Source organism: Fundulus heteroclitus, unplaced genomic scaffold (genome assembly GCF_011125445.2).
Source record: "Fundulus heteroclitus isolate FHET01 unplaced genomic scaffold, MU-UCD_Fhet_4.1 scaffold_55, whole genome shotgun sequence".
Taxonomy (NCBI): domain Eukaryota; kingdom Metazoa; phylum Chordata; class Actinopteri; order Cyprinodontiformes; family Fundulidae; genus Fundulus; species Fundulus heteroclitus.
The window spans coordinates 305920-320472 of record NW_023396978.1 but is presented as its reverse complement, the minus strand read 5'-3'; positions in this window follow the sequence as shown (position 1 = coordinate 320472).

Genomic DNA, 14553 nt, shown 5'->3' with positions numbered 1-14553 from the left:
ATCCCATAGAGTGACATCTTTCAGATCAAACTGCTCACTTAGGCAAGAAATTCAGCAGAAACCACATTTATGCCACCATGACCTCCAGCACACTGCAAAAACGGCTCTAAAAATAATTAAAATGTTCTTAAAATGTGTGTTTTTGTCCTAGATTTGAGCAGGTAAATAATATTATCTGCCAATGGAATAAGTATTTTGACCCCTAAAATAAGATAATTAGACATCCTTCACTTGAAATAAGATAATGGAGACGAGTTGTTCCTATTTTAAGTGCAAAACTCTTATTCCATTGGCAGATCATCTCATTTAACATCCGACCACTAGAGCATGTTGTGCAGTGTCTTAAAAAGAAAATAGTTATAATAAGTGTCTGGCCTAAGAAAATGCTGTCTGCAACTATATCTAAATCACATTTTAAAAAACAGGAAAAATAATCTGAAAAACCTGAGAGAGCATCAACCTTCTGTTTAAAGTATGTTTTATGCCAGTTTTATGCAAGTTTTTAGCCAACAGCTTTTTCGCACGCTTAAGTAGAGGGTCTGAACATCTTCCTCTGCCATAGGTGTAGCATCAGCCCCTCGTCCCGAATGTGCACCGACTGACCTCCTCCTTAAAGAAAGTCAACATCAACAAGGCTGCAGGTCCAGACATGGTGTCAGGTCAGACACTAAAAACATGTGCCGTCCAAATCGCAGGGTTTTTTTCTGGACGTCGTGAACATCTCCCTGCAGCTCTGCATGATCCCTGCTAGCCTCAAATCAGCGGATGCTGTCTCGTTAAGAGCTTCACATGGCTGACTCATCTGCAGCATCTCAACGCTCATGTTAGGATGCTATTTGTGGACCTCAGCTCACACTGTGTTCTAAGACATGCTGGTCCTAAAGCTGCGCAACCTGAGATTATCTCCACTGCTCTTCAGCTGGATGAGTGACTTCATCCCCAACAGGCCGCAGGTGATGAGGATAGAGAAACATAAATCTGCCCCACTGACCTTTAACACTGGCACACTGCAGGGTTGTGTCCTCAGCCCTGCTCTCTTCGCCAGAAAAGGGCCAGGTATATTGCCACAGATCCCACCCACTCGAACAATGCACTGCTTGTCCAACTTTCATCAGGGAAGCGATTCAGGAACATTAAATGAAAAACTAACAGACATAAAAACAGCTTTTTTTTCCCAAAGCTGTAAGAATTTTTGCCCCCTGCTGAAAATCAACAAACCATCAGCCCAGTTCATGATTTGTTACATGCTACAAACACACTACTGTCACACAGGTTTCTGATCTGATCAAAATCATTTATACTGTCTCTCCCTAGCTAATGATTATTGACACATCTAAATCTCTCAGACACTATCCGGTTGGACACGGATGCAAATTGCACAACTCTGCAGCTAGATTTATTGCACAGTATTGCAGACTTGAAAACAAGCCCATTAGCTGCTAAAGACTGTATGCACACCTCCAGCAACCTTTCATAGGGGTGGCCAGATGGGGCCACTTAAACTTTTGGAGTGGCACACTGAAACTAAAAGCCATAATTTCAGGATTTTATTCTACTGTTGTAGTAAAGCTGCCTGTAGAAAACTATCTTAAAGACTTAAGTAAACGCCTAGTAACATCTTTTGGTTTATTGTTTGAATTTTAATGTTACTAAGGATCTAATATGCATAGACCAATAACATTTTGAGTTGAACAACAATTCATTTTTGTGTAATTATATTAGGAATAGGGTGTACATTTATTAATTTATTGAAAAACAAAACAATCACAAGAGGAAAGTAGATACTGGCAGATACAAATAGAAGCATGATGCAAGGTCAAGAAGAACGACTGCCTTGCTGGCTGTGCATTATGGTATGAAATGCTAAATTGATGCTACTACAATTTATACTGGCCAGTGGGTTGGCCAGGACATGGCATGAAGCGGACATGGCCACCCCTGGCAACCCCCTGGTGGCGCCACTGTAAGGGTAGTTATGGTAACACTTAACATCAATAACGCATCTTGATTATTGATCCTTGAAATTGTTCCAGAGGAATCAAAGTGAATAGTTTTAGAGTCTGCTGTAGAGTGTTTCCATCCCGTTAATTAAGTAAATCGGCATTGTTTGTTTGAAATACCCACTCATTCAGCTGACCTTACCTTGAAATCACTTCTTAAAAAGCACTCTCTTAAATGTGCAATGCTAAACACAATAAATCACGTAGTAATAGTAGCATTACAAGCATACTCCCACTCTTAAGGTCAGCTCGGAATCATGAAATAATCTAAGACTTTAGTTTTTACACTGTGGGAGGAAGCGAGAGTATGCGGAGAAAAGAGAAACAAACCCACACAAGCAAACTCCTCATGGGAAGGCCTGCTCTGCAGAGAACAGAACCAGAGAGACCTTCTCGCCGACAGACACATGTGCAAATCACCAGCATGCATTATTGCTCAGCAGTTCAGGAGCGTCTCTGTGAATTAGCTTTTCAACTAGAATAGACTACATTAATGAACCTATGAATGAACAGAAATCCACATACAAGGACTAGACTGTGTTACATAGGACTAATGGACACAGTGATTTTTTTCATTTTCTCTTATGTTTAGACACATTTTCCATTCTCCTAAACCTGCAAGGCCACAGTCAAAGAACCAGTTCAGTAACTCAATTTACCCAGGTTGACCAAAGTGTTAAATAACAACTTTGTGCCCTCAGGATCCGTAGTAATAAAAAAAAGATTATATAGACCAACATTTCCAGGGCTATATTGTGCAGGACTAAGAAAACCTCTCCTGCTGTTGGTGTGCAGAGGACATGAAGCAGGTGGAGCATGTTGTTTTGAACCTATTGAACTCTGCTGCTGATGACATGCTTTGTTCATCTTGAACCTCACATGATGACCCAGACTTGTTCGCTCACTACACACACGCAGAGGCGTGTTGTGATTGGTGAGGGGAATTACAGCTCAGAGCTGAGGTACAACAGAGATGCGCCTCTGAAGCCATCAAAGAAAATGTAACCTGAGCCATAACAACAGAAACTTTATAATGAAAATGAAATGTCTAGATGATTAAAAAGATCGAACAGATACTGTGCGCATTTGGAAAATTGGATTCAGTGCCTTGCAAATGTATTCATTCCACTTGAAGTTTTGAACTACCTTTTGTTGGTCTGTCACATAAGAGTCTTATAAAACACAATTCCGTTGTGGCTGCAAGATGATAAAATGAGAGTATTGAATACTTTTGCAAAGCACCGTACAGATTTTCAGCTATAGAGAAAAATATTACATCCTGTAGCTTCTTTTTTTTTTACATAATGCAAATTGAAATCGCTTGCACACAGAATGCCCAACTGAGACGTTTCATTGCTTTACCAGTTAATATATAACTGTCAAGAACATGGAGATATTTGCGGCCACAGAGTGATGCTGAAAAAAAGCTGACGGAGTGACAAAGATGTACCTCTCAGAGTAAATTTTTTTTTTATCAGCGTTCAGGTCGTTCATTTCTCAAACTGTATTTTCTTTGGAAAATCAGAGTTACTGTTCTAATGCAGCATTGTCACAAGGACAAAAAAAAAAAAAAACAGCGACACTAAGAAATTAGCACCAACACGAGGTCAACCATCGGCTGAGGGAAATGGATAAAAATGGGAGCTCTCTGCTTGATTGGCAGGTGTTTCTTGGTGGTGTTAACACACTTAGGCTTGGCATCAGACCCAGCCAACATCCTGCGCTGGCTTTGGGGTAGATTCTGTCATGCAAATATTTCTGCAGGAACTGTACCACTGCAGGATCTCAAGTATGCTTTGCAATTAGAATTCGACTGGATGATTTTTGCTAAAATGTTAAACATGTGATTTAGGTTTGAGTTTTTCCTCTTGACCTTCAGGTGGTACAATGATGGAAACAATTCCAGATACAAAAAAAGTGAACGTCAGCACACACACACACACACACACAGCTAATGTTAATACTATGAAACTAGCTGAATGTAGATTAGCAAATGAGCATGCTTGATTTGCAGATCTGTAGTGAAGATAATTGGGATTTAAAGGCTTGCCAAGGAGCTGACTCGCACCCTTTTAAAACAGATACCTTCATAAACTCACACACAAAACTTCCAACAAGCTTTTGTGTTTTATCTGGGCACCATGAGCTAAAGCTTTTTTTGTCCAATTTAGCTCCACAGATGCAACTTTGCAAATGTTTTTCACTGATATAAACATTTTCTTCACTTTATTCCTGAAATCTTGAAACTCTAATAAAAAATTAATAAAATCCAGAATGCTCCCCAAAGTTGTCTTCTTATATTCCTTACCAGGGTGTCCATGTGTCAGAGGCCACCTTGAGTACTGAAAAAAGCTTTTTGTCCTTGCAAGTACAGTCAATAATCATCGTGTGGCTGCATCAGTTGTGGTCAGAGTAAGCCCTGCAAGAAAACTGGGCTCCTTGACTACTTACAAGACTATTTTGAGTCAGTATTTTAAGGTCTTTAGATCAGTGGTTATTCAACTTTATCTTGAGACACCCAAATTAACAATAGGTGAGGTTTGCAATGGTTCAGTACATAAGTATTGCGATAAAGTCCATTAAACAGGGGCTAAAAGTCATCAAAAAACAGCTTCAACTACCAACACCTTCTTCAGTGCTGTAAAAAAGTTTATTACAATGTATTAAAGGGACCTATTATGCTTCTTTTTAAAAAAAAAAAGTTAGGGTGGGTTTATGGGCAACACAAAATATCCTTGTTACATTTTTTGCTCAAAATCATTCTCAGATAATGAGATTTCACCTCCTCGGCTCCGCCTTTTTCGAGGCAGAACAATTGCCATAATTTTCGCCCTTGGCCAGAACAATTGCCATCAAGCTGTTATGATAACTGTGTTTTGAACCACTTTTCTTTGCAGAATTGATTTAATTCAACATCAGTGGAGGGATTTCACTATTAAACACCTTTTAAAGGCAAATCCAAACATCTCAGTCAAGTTTACATCCTCACTTCGATTTGTGAAACTGAAATTTGTGTTCTTCTGGGGCAACAGTGATGCAGGAAGTAGGAGTTCATTCTGTAACTGGTGGTTGCTGGTTTCTCAGTCATGTCCTTGGGCAAGACAATTCACCCGCTTTGCCTGCTGTCAGTGGTCAGTGGGGCAGGTGGAACGGATCGTATGGAAGCCCCGCTTCTGTCAGTCTGCCCCAGGGCAGTGTACGTAGCTTACCACCGTAAGAGTATGAATGCGTGTATGAATGGGTTAATGACTGTAGTGTGAAGTACTTTGGGATCCTTGGACTTAATAAAGCGTTATATAATGGCAAGGCCATTTACTATTTACATTCTTTTGGCTCAGCAGTGTTTTTGCCCTTGGAACTCACCCATGGATGCCATTTTCTGCCAGTCTCTTATTTACAAATCAGTCATGACCACTAGAGTCCCAAATCCGATGAAATGTCTTTGTAACCCTTTCCACACTGACAGATGTCAATGAATTTGTTTCCCATCAATCCTTTCAGTTCGTATTTAGGTCAGGGATGATATTTTGATGTTTTAGCTCTTCAGCCTACTTTGTGTTGTCAAGCAGGTTCTTTCGAGTGATTTTTCGATTCTTTGGGTCTGGCGTTCATCAGGCTTTGGTTTGGCTAGCAAAATTAAACTCCGCTTGCCCATAATGTCCCCATGATGAAATAAATGATTTGAAAACTTATTTATGTATTTATTCATGTTGTCTAAGTCTGATATGGAAATTTAACTGATCTAAAACATTTAAGCAAAAGCTAAATTTCTATTTTTATTTAAAGCGTCATATATACTTTATGTTGTTGGTACTCTAAACCTCACATTTCACACCGTTTACTCAGCTGTCATGATAACGGCTGATAGCCGTTATCATTTTATTCTTTCCTTGCAGCTACAAAAAGTTTAAATTAGGTTTGCAGGGAACAAACTGTTTTTTTTCCCCACCATTTCATCTTCACTGGAACATGCTATTGTAATGCAGTGCTATGACCTAATATTTTCTCAGTGCTGCAACTTGTTTCCCCCTCCGTCTTTTCCTTTTGGAGTATCTTTTGTGTCGAAGGCTTTTCAGCAGCTGAAGAGATTATAGAACATGCTGCCTTGAGCCTCTCATCTAAACCCCCGTCTGTAACCGGCTAACACATTCAGAGGCAGCTAGTTCCAGTGATACCACAACACATGGGAGAAGGTGCTTCTCTAAGCAAGACAAAATCAGAGTCACATGATGCCCTTCACGTGTCAAAAAAGAAAAGAAAAAAAAGAAACCGGACAGAAACTCTGCAGAGGTTTACTTTCGAGAAGATGGCATGAATAGTTGCACCCACTCATCATTGACATGAAGGTCAATAATCTTATTCTTTAAATGATGCATTTAAACTGCCATTTTTTCTAGAGTAGAAGGAGGAGAACTGAGGGGACAAGTTTTAATGTATTTTCTGTAATCCACACAGGATAAACATCGCACATACAAACATACTCAAATATATGAATTGACCTCCAATAATAACAGGTTGAAATTTTCTTAGAAGGTTTCAACTCAACCTTTTGTAGCCATCAGCAAGTTCCTGGGATTTTTGGCAGATGTGGCAGAGTTTATTTTAACTGGTTTCAATATGGATGACTTTAGCACCATTTCAGACACGCGGTGTTAACCCGCTGTACCAGTTTGAAAATCTGGCTTGAGTTTGTGTATATTATCACTGTCCAACAATTTTACCACCTACCTCCATCTTTCTCATCTGAACCACAAAGCTCTTCTGCAGAAGGTATTTGGCTTGCTCACGAGGACAGCTGCTCCTTTCATTTAATCCTTAAAGAGGCAGTTCTGGAGCCTTTGCTTCTTTCTTGGTTAGCGCTCTCTCAGTTTGTGTTGATATTAAAGTCTGTTTATTATGAACAGTCATACTGGTGCACTAAACATCAAGATCCAAGTAGTTAGTTGCAGGATCCAATAGTGCTAAATGCATCAAAGCGGTATTTGAAATGGATTAATCTTCTGCTCCCGCTGTTTAGGAAAAGTATTGAGTAGGCAAGGAAAGCAATACTGAAATCAAATATCAGACCAGAATTATGCCAAATTCCTGTAGATGGCTACAGATGTTACGTAATTTTTCTGCAAGTAGCAGAGGCAAATTTAACCAAATATTAGTTGGGGTGTTTTAGTACATCAGAGGCTGCATGTATATAGTTCTAATCATAATGGGATTTAAAAGAAAATCCACAATAATTTTTAAATTGCTGAAGCTGATTGTTGTGTAATCTTTCTGCTCTGAAAACGGTGGTAGAAAAAAATAAAAAAACAAAATTAATACATTTGTGCCAAAGTGTATGTAAATTTCTGAAAGGCACTAAAATGTTGGCTTTTAGGAAGAAAAGACATTTAGCTCAACTGACAAGTTTGTTACATTAATGAAAAAAGTCACAGAGAACCAGAAAGTCACAAAAACGTTAGGGGGCAGGCAGCTAATACTACCAATCTGACTTGCGACGAGTGGAGTCGGCAAACAACAACGACTCGATGTGATCTGAAGTTATGGCTGATGTGACGGATGAGTGACAGGCGGCGATGTCACATAGATATACGTAAGTATAACTGAGGACATGCACTGATAATTAAGGGTAACAGAAAACCCAAATTTCTAAAAAGAAAAAAATATTAAAAAGAAATCAAGTCAGTCGTATAACAGCAGTAAACCTGAATCAAAACCCAACAAAATAAAGCAAAGAAAAACAGCCTAATGAATCAATGAGCCCATGTTTGTAAAAAGACACCAACGATATTAACCTTCAAGAAGCCTTTTACTTTGGTGACACAATGAGGGATAAAACACTTTCAACATCCTCCATTTAAGATCAGTCTCGGGTTGTACAAGCAGTAAAATATCTTGTGATTAAATGATATCTGGACCAATTTCTGGGAAATGTGTTCTTTCAGAAGTGAAGTCAGCCCATCACCACCTCAACGGAACCCACATGAGCCCCGGAGCAGTTTTAACAAACGCTTTCCTTCCTGTCCCGCTGTGTTACTGCAAATGAAAGGTTTGACTTCATTACATGCTTTCTAGTCATGCATGATTCTTTAAACCGATGGCCATCCATCATCACAAAGATATTGCTCAGTAACTGCATCACCAAAAACTTTCCATAGACGTAATCATAAATGTGCTGTGTAAAAGGAAAATCCCATTAAAGTGTCCCTTAAACGTTCAGCCAATGCTGGAGGAGGGGGAAGGGGTATCCACCTTGACCCTTTTATCCCCATCTCAGCCTCCATCAGAGGCTGATCTGTGTATTGCCCAGGCAGTTGTCCCAGTGGTCCAAGTCTCAGATCAGAAAAACATTCAAAGTACTTTTTATTAGTCATTCCTGTGGGCACAATTTAAAAGCCATCCAGGCAGTCGGAAACAGAGAACTATAATGCTCTTGTAGAGAAAGGAAGGGAGGAGGAAGATAATGGCCGTGCCGACAAGTGAGCATACATTTAAGCATCTACCATTTAATGGGAGATAAATTCTTCTTTATATGGAATCTACAAAGCTGCATGTGTGATTCACCTTCAGCGTGTAAACAAAAAACTGCTGTGCGCCGTGAGAGGTTGCTCTTAAGCAGCAGATGTCTCCCTTGAAATTCAAAGCATATAAAAACAAACTTCATTTAAAGATGCTTGTGGCACAAAGCCTAATTATGTGATCAATCAGTGTTGCTGTGTTCTAAGAGTAGTTGTCTCATACCCTTGAAAGCAAAGACTTTTGGCATTTCTCTGCCTAAAAAAAAGAAATTGATCTGATGACTTCCTCTGGTGAAGGAAGAAGAATATAACATTTCTCACAAATCCTGGTCAAAACACAGCATGGTATTTTAGTGTGTTGGAAAAATATTGATACTAGCCAAACTCCCTCACGTTTTATCACGTTTCAACCAAACACATTGACGTATTTTATTTGAATTTCACAGGAAAGACCAGAATCAGCACAATTTTGAATAGGAAAGTGAAACATACATGGTTTCCAATTCTTTAAAATAAAATGTGAAACGAGTGGCACAACTATACTTCACCATCCCACACATCTCTAGTTACAGTCGGCCATCTTTCTTGTCTGCCTTCAATATGAGCTCAGAGCTCTGCAGAGCTTGACTGCACGCTAGTGAGGCGGTTTAACCATGGGATTCCGGTGTGTAGGGCAAGGGACGCATCTGAAATTAGCAGGACACCAGCCCTCGAGGATTTGAGTTTGGGACCACTGGTTTAGATATTTTGCTGCTCGATGATTTGCCTTCCCTGAAACAAAATGGTGGCCAATGGCTAGGTAGGTTTGTACTTGGGCTGAACTCTTTCCATATTTGGATGATCGATCAAACAATACTCACCAAGATGTTCAAAGCTCGGAATAGCGTTTTATAACCTAATCCTGCTTTTGAACTCCTCCACAACTTTACCCCTGACCTGTGTTTTTGGCTCCTTCTGATCCTGTTTGATCACCAATGTTCACTCACAAGCCCCCCCCCCCCCCCGATGCCTTCACAGGGCAGCTTGGTTTTTATCACACACAGGTGGACTATATTTACGGATAGGTAATTTCTGAGGGCAGCTGGTTGTACTGGATTTTATTTTAGGCTATCAGAGTGATTTTATTTGTGTAAAACTTGAAGTCCAGTGCAGTCTAAAAAAATAAAATAAATAAAAACGTTTGATAAAATAATCTTCGGCCATTTCTGCTTGGGTTTGGTCAAGTGCACATTATTGTAATACGCTCCCCGAAAGTGTATATCATTATTTTGTGGCGACTTGATGTTCATCGCTTTACACTGAGCGCTCTCCTCCGCGTCTCATTTGCACACTGAACACAAAGCTGCATGAGGTCAAACCTGATTGCTGGAGGAATTAGAACGGGTAATTCGTCCACTCAGTGAGGCTCAATTGAGGCTGGAAACAGGGTGGGGATATGGTAATAGGATATGATATCTCGAGCCAGAGGATGTCCTTCAAAAAAAAAAAAAAAAAAAGTCCCTTAACAACTCGTAATTGCAATCAGACAGTGGTGAAAATCATTGGTGCAGCAGGAAATGATGGCCCTCTGCAGCTTGCAGCTTCGATGAGTCCCACAACAAAGTAGCCTTTCATGATCAAAGAATACAAACGCTTTGTGACTCGATGATTGTTCTTCTTTCAGAGAGCCTATCACTGGCTTTCTGCTCTCAACCCTCAGCTGCTCAGAATGAAAATCATGCAAGACTTTATATACTGATTTGTTTACTGGGAATCAGTGAAGGACAGGATTTCCAAATGCTTATAATTTTAGTGTCACTTCTCTAAACATGGGATCCTGTTGGAACGGCACTTCAACAAGAAATTGAACATTTGTTCTTCCCGGCAATGCATATCAAAATTGTCTGTTTGTTTATTCTGCCAATCATATGTCAAGAACACTGGTATTATTACTTATCAAAAGCATTTGCTTGTTTGATTTAGCCACATCCCATCTATGATTCTGTAAACAAGATCTAAAAATACTTCCTTTTCACTTTTACCTTCATTCTTTCTTCACAGACAGTTTTAAAAAAAAATGAATAGAAGCAGCCTCTCACAGGGATTGAACACAAACAGCGTTGGACATTGATTGGCAGATAACACCTTTCCACACACTTCCACGTAAACTGATTTGTTTGGGTGACATTCAGTGCATCTCCACAGAATGAAATCCGACAGCTGAATTCCTGTTAAGCGGGATAATTTAATCACATCCGGCTGTCAGCAGTTCCATCAAAACCTAACTGACTGATCCCAGGAAAAGATTCAGTGCCAGTAATTAATGTCGGACCAAAATCTGAGCTCACACATTGAGCAGGAAACAAAACTTTTGTGGGCAATTTCTTTGGGCAATAATATGTGGTTGTGACGTCCTTTGTTCGTGTATTGACTCAGGCAAAGTACAGATACCATATGAGATGATGTGCCAGTGAGGACGGTGATAATTGAGGCCATGATAGCCGACTGTGAAACAGAAGCTGACTCGAAACGACTTCCAGGAGCTTTTGTGCTCCTTGGAAAATGGACACAGTGATCAGGAACAAAAGGAAGAAACTCCTATTGTCTGTGGAGGGCTGGACGAGAAATTATGCCGGGCATCAAAATCTACATGTTGGGATTTTAATTGTGTCCCTCACCATTCAAAGCATGCCGATTTACAGAGAATTAGCAGCCGCGCAGCAGATTGCATATCCATCCAGCTTATCCACGAGGATTGGCCGTTGTGGCAGGTTTTCCAGGCTGAACATGACAAGGTTGCCCAGGCATCGAGCTGGCAGAGTAATATTGTTCGACGTGTACACAGAGAAGCCCTGTCTCTTACCTGTAGCGTTCAGTTTCATTAAATCAACGCCCCCAGATCCGTTAGACACGCTGGAGTATATTGCAGGGTTCCTACACGTTTCCGTCAGAAATATTCAGACTTTCCCAGACAAAACTTTCCAGAGTTCTCACTCTCTTATATTCATTATTAAATATGAAATAATAATGTTCACAATGAATATATGAGAAGTATTTCTATGTGGTAAGACTCTTGGTGTGGAGCCTGGGGGGAAAAAAAACAGGAAAGAAGGATGGGAACAAAGTGGATGATGAAGGAAGGTGGGTGGGGAAAAAAGGTCACAATGGAGGACAACTTTTAGAAAAGGCCTGGGACAATAATTATTCAGGCCGGGAAAAGTCAGAAATTAATTTCCAGACTTTTCCCAACACTGTGTAGGCACTTTTGATGTCATTACTTCTGCTCTTGTTCTTACACTGTATTTTGTCAAAGTATTTGCCAAGATCACCCCCCTCCCTCCCCAAGGTGTTTATGCCATTTTCTAAAGCATGCCTACACAAGTCGTTTAGTATGTCAAGCCAGTGAGTTCTTTTTTTTTTTTTTCATTTGGTTCTAAGAGCTGTTGTGCCAGTTCAGACGTGACAGAAAGCGGTAACGGACTACGTTACCCATGATGCAATGTGGTCAAAATGGCCACCAACTCATGTGGTCAAAATGGCCACCAACTCCCATCACGCAACACGGCAAAATGGCCGCCGATCAAGGAAACGGCATCAATTCGGGACGTAACGGACTGCGTTACCCATGATGCAATGTGGTCAAAATGGCCACCAACTCCCATCACGCAACACGGCAAAATGGCCGCCGATCAAGATAAGGTTGCTATAGTGATGGCTATAAAAGCCGATCACACACGATGAGCTTCCTTCTTCCCTGGCTTTTAGCCAACCCGAGAAGACACGCACAGCTGATTCCCACAACACGTGCTCGAATTCCTCGCTGGACCGAGAGTTTTTTTTCGAAGCCAAACTATTCCCTGTGCAGACAGGAGGTCGACTAAAATAAGTACTTTTAAATTCCCTCTGATCAAAAGACTGAGAGACGCCATATCTCCCAGTGATCGAAGAGGACCCCGCTTTGTCTGGCCAACAAAGCGACTGTGGACCCGGAGGAAGAAACGAAGCAGCTTCTTCCCATCCCGGTCCCGCTGCAGCCTGCGGATAACTGCGCTCGTCAAGACGCATCCAGAAAGCCGCAACACTCGGGAGCGCTCCGGACCAGCCCCGAGGCATCTCAAAGTAACGGACTCTCCCCTTTTATTTCTGTCTCACCAACAGGGTGTTTAGAAGTGCCTGGGCAGGCGGTAGAACTTTGTAGGTGTTGGTTAATGCTTTTATTCCACGACGAAGTTGGAATTATTTTGATGAACATTTTCTTTGTATGGGCATGCATTTTACAATTGATTTGCTGTGTTGATTTGTGATTCATCAATAACCCCGCCGTGGGTTACCGATTTATCTCTTTTCATCTTCTTCCCTGCTTCCCCCCTCTCTCTCTTTTCGCTCCTTATCAGTTTAATTTCTTTGTCCGAGCTCAAGTCGCGGGCTTTGCTTTAAACTCCTAGTTAGCCCCCCCCTCTCGAAACGAGGCATTGTCCCATCAGCGTAAGCGTGGTTACGTTATTAGGACCTCCCCTCATACGTCATCGTAGCAGCCATCTTGGGAGGGTCACGTGTATCTGGACTGTAGGTAGCTTAGCTGAACTAGCTTTGTGTAAGACATCAAAGCGTCCAGTGAGATTCCCGAAGCTGTTCTGTCTGTCAATGCTGATACGTGAAATGCCGATGTTTCGAGGGCGGTGTTAAACAACTTTGAGTTAAGTTAAGATCTGCTAACCGCTCATTTTAATCCATTGTTTATTTTTGTTTTGTTCTTTATTTCCACATATATATTTTGCATGTTTTAGTTTAGTAATGAGTAAGAATTCCAAAGTTGTTTGAATCAGAGAATTACTGTAACAGGGAATTGCTTTTGGTTCAATAAAACCAACCACTGCGGAATAGACATTGTTTTGTGTTCAGTCCAATTCACAGTTGCCTGGGTATTCAGAAATCAGAGCTAACCTCCTTTGGAGTTAACATCTGACATTAATACAGAGACAATATCATTGGATGGTGATAAGGAATAAGGATTTAAACTCTAATTGCAGTTACATTGGGGTTCTCACAGCCTGCTGGATAAACCTGGTCGGTTAACAGTCCGACCTGATCATTTATTCCAGCATAAATGAGTTCATAACAGCAAGTTAACTAATGCATTAGTGGTATAAATACTTATAAGCTTATAGCTAACATCACCACCATTTGAACTATATTTGTTATAGCGAAATTTTGAGTTGAATGATTTATTATTTAAATTATAATACCAAATTATAATTATTAATAATAATAATAAGCATATTCAACCAGCTTATGGCATAGCAGAGCGTAGGAAAAAATAGTTGTCAGTAAATCAGATTTCTCATTTGTTCCTTTGCATATTAATAGCTTTACTGTGAAAGGTATTAGCATGGCTCATTTTCTTTACCACCTCCTTAAAACACAGAGCAGATTAGAGGGACTAAATGTGCGCTCCAAAGTGTAGATATGCTGCTAGAGAACATGCTGCGTAGGTGTGTTAGTCGTGTGAAAGAGATTTCGGGTTTTCTTTTTCAGCCACTGCATGCTGTAACAAGCTCAACCCTTAATGACCTTAATTAGTGTGAATACAATCTCACATAAAGTCAAAGCCTTCTATTCATAATCATTTGCTTTAGGAACTGGGGGACTTATACATATGGATATTGTTTCAAGGAATGTGATAGATTTCAACCATAATATCATTACACCGTGCCTTGCCATAGTGTTCATACTTTTGTAAATTTTATCACATTACAACCGCCAACTTCAATGTATTTTAATGGTATTTTAGCAACATAAAGTGCATACTAGCAAAGGAAGGAAAAGTCTTTCAAATAAAAAAAAAAACAGCTTCCAAAATGTTTTATCACCCATAAAAAATATATATATTTGGTATATATATGTATTCAGCTCCCTTTAATTTGATGCCCCAATATAAAATCAAGTGCAACAGTTTACATAGCTCCAGTCAATGCAGTCTTTGTATGGTTATAATATGGAACATCTGCTAAACTATTAAGACCCCCCCCCTCTAAATTATTTGGATTTGAATGATTTTCATG